The sequence below is a fragment of the Hevea brasiliensis genome, chromosome 7 (assembly GCF_030052815.1).
Source record: "Hevea brasiliensis isolate MT/VB/25A 57/8 chromosome 7, ASM3005281v1, whole genome shotgun sequence".
In the NCBI taxonomy this organism is placed as follows: Eukaryota; Viridiplantae; Streptophyta; class Magnoliopsida; order Malpighiales; family Euphorbiaceae; genus Hevea; species Hevea brasiliensis.
Window position 1 is genome coordinate 81,300,105 of NC_079499.1, and position 6,896 is coordinate 81,307,000.

The following is a 6,896-nucleotide window of genomic DNA, read 5'->3' on the forward strand; positions in this document are numbered from 1 at the left end:
TAAATTGGACTAAACTCCTATCATAAATCTTAAATCCACAACCACCCATTAATACCCAATCTGGCAGCTTATGCATTCAAATTTATAAATAATGATCTAACCGTTAGATAAATCCCAAATTTTAACCATATATTCAAGACATCCCTATACAATATCAGTAAAAATTTTAGCATCAAATAATCTCTATATCATGAGATATCAAAACATTCATTCAACCCTTCAAAATCTGAATTTTTGCAGAAATCAGTCTTACTCAGACAGCTCAAGCAAAACAATTTATATCTCATAAACCACAAGTCTAAAATTCACCAAATTTTAACCCAGCAGCCTCAACATCCCAAATATGATTTGTACCAAATTTCATAATTTTATAAGCATCCTAACTATTTATTTTTCTCAAATTTCAGTAGCCAAAATTCAGAATTCAACCTACAGACAGCCTGTGTTCAACAATATATTTCTCCAAATCCAACCGTTGACCAATCACCAAATTTTAACCATAACTTCCACACATACATACCTCAAACATATCCAAAAATCAGCCGTAGATGTTGGGCCAAACTCACCTGGACGGAAGAGAAACATGCTGCCCTTCTGAACCCCTATTTCTGCTACTGTTCATCTCCTTCTCCTTCTTCCTTTCTTTCTTTCTTTTCCTTTTCTCTCTCTTTCTCTCTTGATTCAGCCCGTATGAAGAAGGAAACTGCTGGTTTCTTTTGTTTTTATCTCATTTTTGCTTCATTTTTGTCCCTTTTATTTATTTTGTCAAGTGGTGATTGGGTGGGAGTGCTTAGTGACATAAGCATGAGGTCAAAATTATAATTTTAATTCATTTTCTTTTCTTTTCTTCTCTACTCATTTCCAATTTAATTTTTAGCAATATTTATTCATATTTTAGATCATAATAATTATTTGCTTAACTGGACAAGTCGGCCAAAAATCATCTCTGAAGACGAAATGACCAAAATGCCCTCCGTTTGGCTTAACGGGCCAAAATTGTCTATACCGATTGAAAAAATTTTCCAAATATTTTCTTGGCATTCTAATGCCATAGGAACCTCAATGACCATTCGCTGGAGTCCCAAAAATTATTTTATGAACTTTTCCCTGGGTCTAGGGCTCCTAGTTGCGAGAACCGCAACTTCCCACTAGGTTACCCATCGCTAGGGCACCGGCTCATTTAACTTGGTTGTATTTTATTTCTAAATTTTTTTTTCTAAATTTTTCTTATTAATATTTGAGTTAATTATAGTTCCTCACTTTAGTTTAAATATATATTATTTATTTATTTATTTATTTTGACGTTTTAGCTGTCCGGACTGACACTGGTCACCGGAACAATAGACTGTACGGACTAGCTAAAATAATGATGTTACAAAAACCTTAGGTTTTCCCCAAACTCTAACTCCACAATTCCAATTTACTCAAACAACATACAATCAAGTGTTCTAATAATCAAATTCATGTTCAATGGAATCAATTCATAACTATATGTCACTTGAATCATTGAAACTCTATGGTATCTTAAGGCTACCGAAATTTGAAGGATTTCAAACATGCACAATTTGTTTAATTCCTCTCAAATTCACACTCAATTTACACTCTTAATGATGTATACACAAAACTTTAGAGGTTTAATTGACACTAACCTTGTTGTGTGCCAACCAAAGCTTGACAAACTCCTTTATTTTCACTTCTTTTTGTTGCCCAAGTATTGCTCTAATGGTGATAACCAATATTTGTGAAGGGAAGATGGGGTTTTATGGTGGAATGAAGGGAGAAATCAAGCTTACAAGGAAGCTTTCATGGAAGTTGAGAGAGGTGAGGGAAAGGGCTGCCGAAACTTGGAGAAGAAGAGCAGAAAGTTTGTTAAATTTTTAACTCATTTTTTTCCTTTTTAATTGGTTTAAGAGTGCTTGTTAAAATGTGATTGGTGGAGGCCTTTTTGATGACATCATTATGATGTCATAATTTAAGTTTGCATTTAATTTCTTTTCTTTTCTTTCCTACCCATTTTCAATTCATTTTTTAGCAATATTTATTTATATTTTATGTCATATAAATTATTTATTTAACTGGAAAAGTTGGCTAAAAATCATCTCTGAAGACGAAATGACTAAAATGCCCTCCGTTTGGCTTATTGAGCCAAAATCATCTGTACCGATCTAAAAATTTTTCTTAGCATTCTAATGCCATTGAAATCTTAATGACTCTTCTATGGAGTCCCAAAAATTATTTCATGAATTTTCTCTCGGTTTAGGGCTTCTAGCTGTGAAGACAGTAAGTTCCGCTGGGTCACCCATCACTAGGGCACCGGGTCATTCAAATTGATTGTATTTTACTTCTAAAATTTTTCCTTAATTTTTCTTACTATTATTTGAATTATTTATGACTCCTCACTCTAGTTTAGATATAGTTCCAGACATTCTGACTGTCCGAACCGACACTGATCACCGGAACAGTAGAATGTATGGAATGACTACAGTGAGGGTGTTACAACTCTTCCCCTCTAATTTAAATTTCGTCCTCGAAATTTACCTGATGCAAACAGTTGAGGGAACTATTGCCTCATCATCTCTTCGCTTTCCCAAGTTGCCTCCTCAGTGTTTTGGTGCCTCTAAAGTATTTTCACCAGTGGAACTTGCTTGTTCCTCAGTTCTTTCACATTCCGAGCCAAGATCCGTACAGGTTTTTCTTCATATGTCAAGTCCGGTTGAATTTCAATCTCTTCCATGGAGATGACATGTGAAGGGTCTGATCTGTATCTTCTCAGCATAGGTACATGAAACACATTGTGGATCTTGTCCAGCTCTGGTGATAAAGCTAGCCTGTAGGCCACTGGTCCCACACGTTCAATGACTTCATATGGGCCAATAAACCTAGGGCTCAACTTACCCTTTCTTCCAAACCTCATTACCTTCTTCCACGGTGACACCTCGAGAAACACTTTATCGTTAACTGTATATTCTATCTCTTTTCTCTTCAAGTCGGCATAGGATATTTGTCTGTCTGAGGCAATCTTCAAATTAGCTTTTATTAGTTTAACCTTCTCCTCAGTTTGTTTCACCAGGTCTGGTCCTACCAGTTTGTCTTCGCCCAACTCAGTCCAACACACTGGAGTTCTACATTTCCTTCCATACAATGCCTCATACGGAGCCATTTGGATGCTAGCTTGATAGCTATTGTTGTATGCAAATTCTGCCAATGGGAGATATCTATCACAACTTCCCTCAAACTAGATGACATAACTCCTCAGCATATCCTCAAGGACCTGGATTGCTCTTTCTGATTAACCATCCGTCTAAGGATGAAAAGCTGTGCTAAAGTGGAGTTGTGTGCCCAAGGATTCTTGCAATTTCTTCTAAAATCTCGATGTAAACCTTGGGTCTCGATCAGATATGATGGAAAGTGGGATTCCATGCAATCTAACTATCTCACTGATATACAATTCTGCTAGCTTCTCCAGTGAGTAGTCAGTCCTAACTGGCAGAAAGTGTACTGATTGCGTCAATCTATCCACTATCACCATATTGCATCATGTTTCTTCTAGGTGAGAGGTAAACCACTTACAAACTACATAGTGACCCAGTCCCATTTCCATTCAAGTATGCTTATGGGCTGTAGAAAACCCGATGACACTTGATGTTCTGCCTTGACTTGCTGACATGTCAGGCATTTAGTCACATAATCAGCTATATTCTTCTTTATACCAGGCCACCAATAGTAAGGCTTCAGGTCATGATACATTTTGGTGCTTCTTGGGTGCATAGCATAAACATTGGTGTGTGCCTTTTTCAGAATACTAGTATTCAATTCCCCATCATCTGGTACACACACTCTTCCTTTATAGTATAGACACCCATCTGCTTTCACCTCATCATCAGTTTTCTTTCCTTTGGAGATTTTAGCCACAATAGTTATCAATTTATCATCTGCCTTCTGCCCATCTTGTATCTATTGTAATAGGTTTAACTTCACTTGCAACTTAGCCAAATAGCTCCATCTTGAGCCAAGGATAAATGGGCATTTAGTGATCCCAAAGCTGTGATGGACTTTCTGCTCAAGGCATCAGTAACTACATTTGCCTTCCCAGGATAATAATCAATCACACAGTCATAATCCTTCAAGAACTCAATCCATCGCCTCTGTCTTGTTAGTAGTATGCCCTAGAGCATATCATTTAGTATGTATCTTGTACATATTTTATTAATAAAAGGCATTTTCACTTTTTCATTTATATAATATATTTATGTGTAATAGAAAAAGTCCATTAATATTTTGTTAGAAATTCTATTCTTAAGTTGTTAAGAATATGAGTGGCAGTATTTCTAGCACAAAGTATCATAAATTGGTTCATAATCGAGGATGCTTCACAATAAGGACATGACTTATCCAGAAAGATTGTAATCATGTTTGTTCCCTATGTATTTATATGAGATATAGATAAGATGGAATGGTGAGTCTCATGCCATATAACAAACATGGTAGGCACTTATGCATGATAAGTAGGTCGAACCAGTGACATTTATGACAAGCACATGAAGTTTACTCTTGTCAATGTATTATCATAAATCATATTAGTGCATATAATTTTTAGACCTGAGATAGCACAGTTATCTTGTATATAGGTAGTTTGAGTTTGATACTGTTTTCATACTTGTACTGTGTATAGGTATATGGGCATGTGTTGGCTCCTACTAGTTATATATGGAGGTAGGTGTTGATCAAGATAAAATCTGTTACCCTAAGTAAATAGGGATAAAATCCTATGTTCATTTAATAGTTCTTGATGTTTCAAGTTCCTGGCCAGAGCAGATAGATTTATTCAGAAAAGAGTTTCTAATGAGAAAATCTTTTTAATCAAGAATTGGAATTAAAAGAGAACATAATATTCATAGCAAATGGGGTTTGACATAAACCATAACTCCAGCTTGAATTGGGATTTTATAACAGAGAGATTCTAGTGCATGGTAATATATGATTATAGGTTCATTTAAGGTAAACCTTATTACGAATTGGGTGGCTATAGCATGCTATGCTAGGTATTAACCATGGTCTATGAGGTGCATAAAATGATTTAGAAAAATCATTTATGGTAAGAAAGAGTTCTGATGATATTAAGAGTTGATATCATGTCTCATTGCCAATTAGTGATGAGCCTAGTAAGTCACACACATACACAAGTAATCACCAAATTAAAATATGATTTAATTAATTAATTAAAGAGTTTAATTGATTAATTAAATAGGTTTGGTTTGCGATTACATTGTAAAGTCCCTAGCATGACTTGAAATCAAATCTAAGTTATTGGATGTATAGTATAAGTTAAATTTATATTTAAAGTGTTTAAATATGAATTTAATTAGTAAGAAATTGATTAATAGAGATTAATTAATTAATTTATATTTGATATAAATTGATTAAAAGAAGAGAAATAATTATTTTGGGTTGAGAACTCAAAATTAAGACACAAGGGTAATTTGGTCATTTCACAGGGTGACATGTGGCACCATGAGATGGTGACACATGGCACTACACATAAGCTTGCCATATGTCTTTTAATCATGTAAGATGATCAAATTCAAGATTAAATATAGGTTTAACACTTGGCACAATGTGATTGGGTCAATTAAACCTAGAGCCAATTAGAAGGTGACATGTGGCAAGGGTTTTAAGTAGTGACCTAGCTATTTAAGGGAAAGGATGAAAAAGAAAAACAAAATCTGCTATTGCTTTCATTTGTGCCACCACCTTTGAGACCCCTTCCTCTCTTCTTCTTCATCTCTCACCAATTCAAAGACAATTGCCAACATTCTCTTGAATTAAAAATACTAGAAATCATTTTTAGTGTCCTGTATACATCTGTAATCTCTCAAAAAGCAAAACCTAATTTTCTAATTAATTGGAAAGGGCTTGAGAAGTTATTCAAGGGGTTACCATTGGTGATCTTAGTGTGGACAAGCTAGAGAGACAACATTTGGTATCCTAGGTGCATCCCAAAGGTGCCAAACACACTGTTGTGCATCAAAAAGGTCAGTGCACTTGTTTTTGGTCTAATCTAGGGTTCTAATGAATTAATCTATTAATTCTAAAATCTTAAATGGCAAATGTAGATCCAAAATCATATTAAAAGAGTTTTAATATGCTGTTTATCATTGAAATCAAATAGATAAAAATGAATCTTGCATGATGCATGTGACCCTAGATGAAAATTTTTAAAATTTAATGATCTAAACTTATGTTTTTCATGCTTCTGCTCCTTCAATTGGCATCAGAGCCACTATATTTGCCATTTAGATTGTTGATTATATGATTTAATTGTGTGATTTGATCATGAGATGGTTGATTCATTGCTGGTTGCAAAGCAAAGGTAGCGGTATGCTTGGTTGTGCCCATGGTGCGCAAGGTATGATGGATATTGAATGTGCAATTGTTGTATGATCTAAGGTCTATTTTATGTCTAATTAAATTGTTTAATTAGAATTATAATCACACAATTAAATTTGTTTGAATGAAATTCAAATCTGAATTTTTAAAATTGTTTGAATGAGATTCAAATCTGAATTTTTAAATTTGGTTGAATGTGATTCAAATATGAATTTTTAAATTTGGTTGAATGTGATTCAAATCTGAATTTTTTAAATTTGTTTGAATGTGATTCAAATCTGAATTTTTAAATTTGTTTGAATGTGATTCAAATCTGAATTTTTAAGTTGAATATGAGATATTCAATTTAATTTAAGTATGTATGTTTTATTTAATTGTTAAATAGTGATATGTATGATGGATGATCGTGGACAATAAAAGACCAAAGTGATTGGATATATTTCTTTTATGTTTCTTTGGGTTGTAAATTAATTAATTTATGTTAATTTATTTTGGGCATGTATTATAAA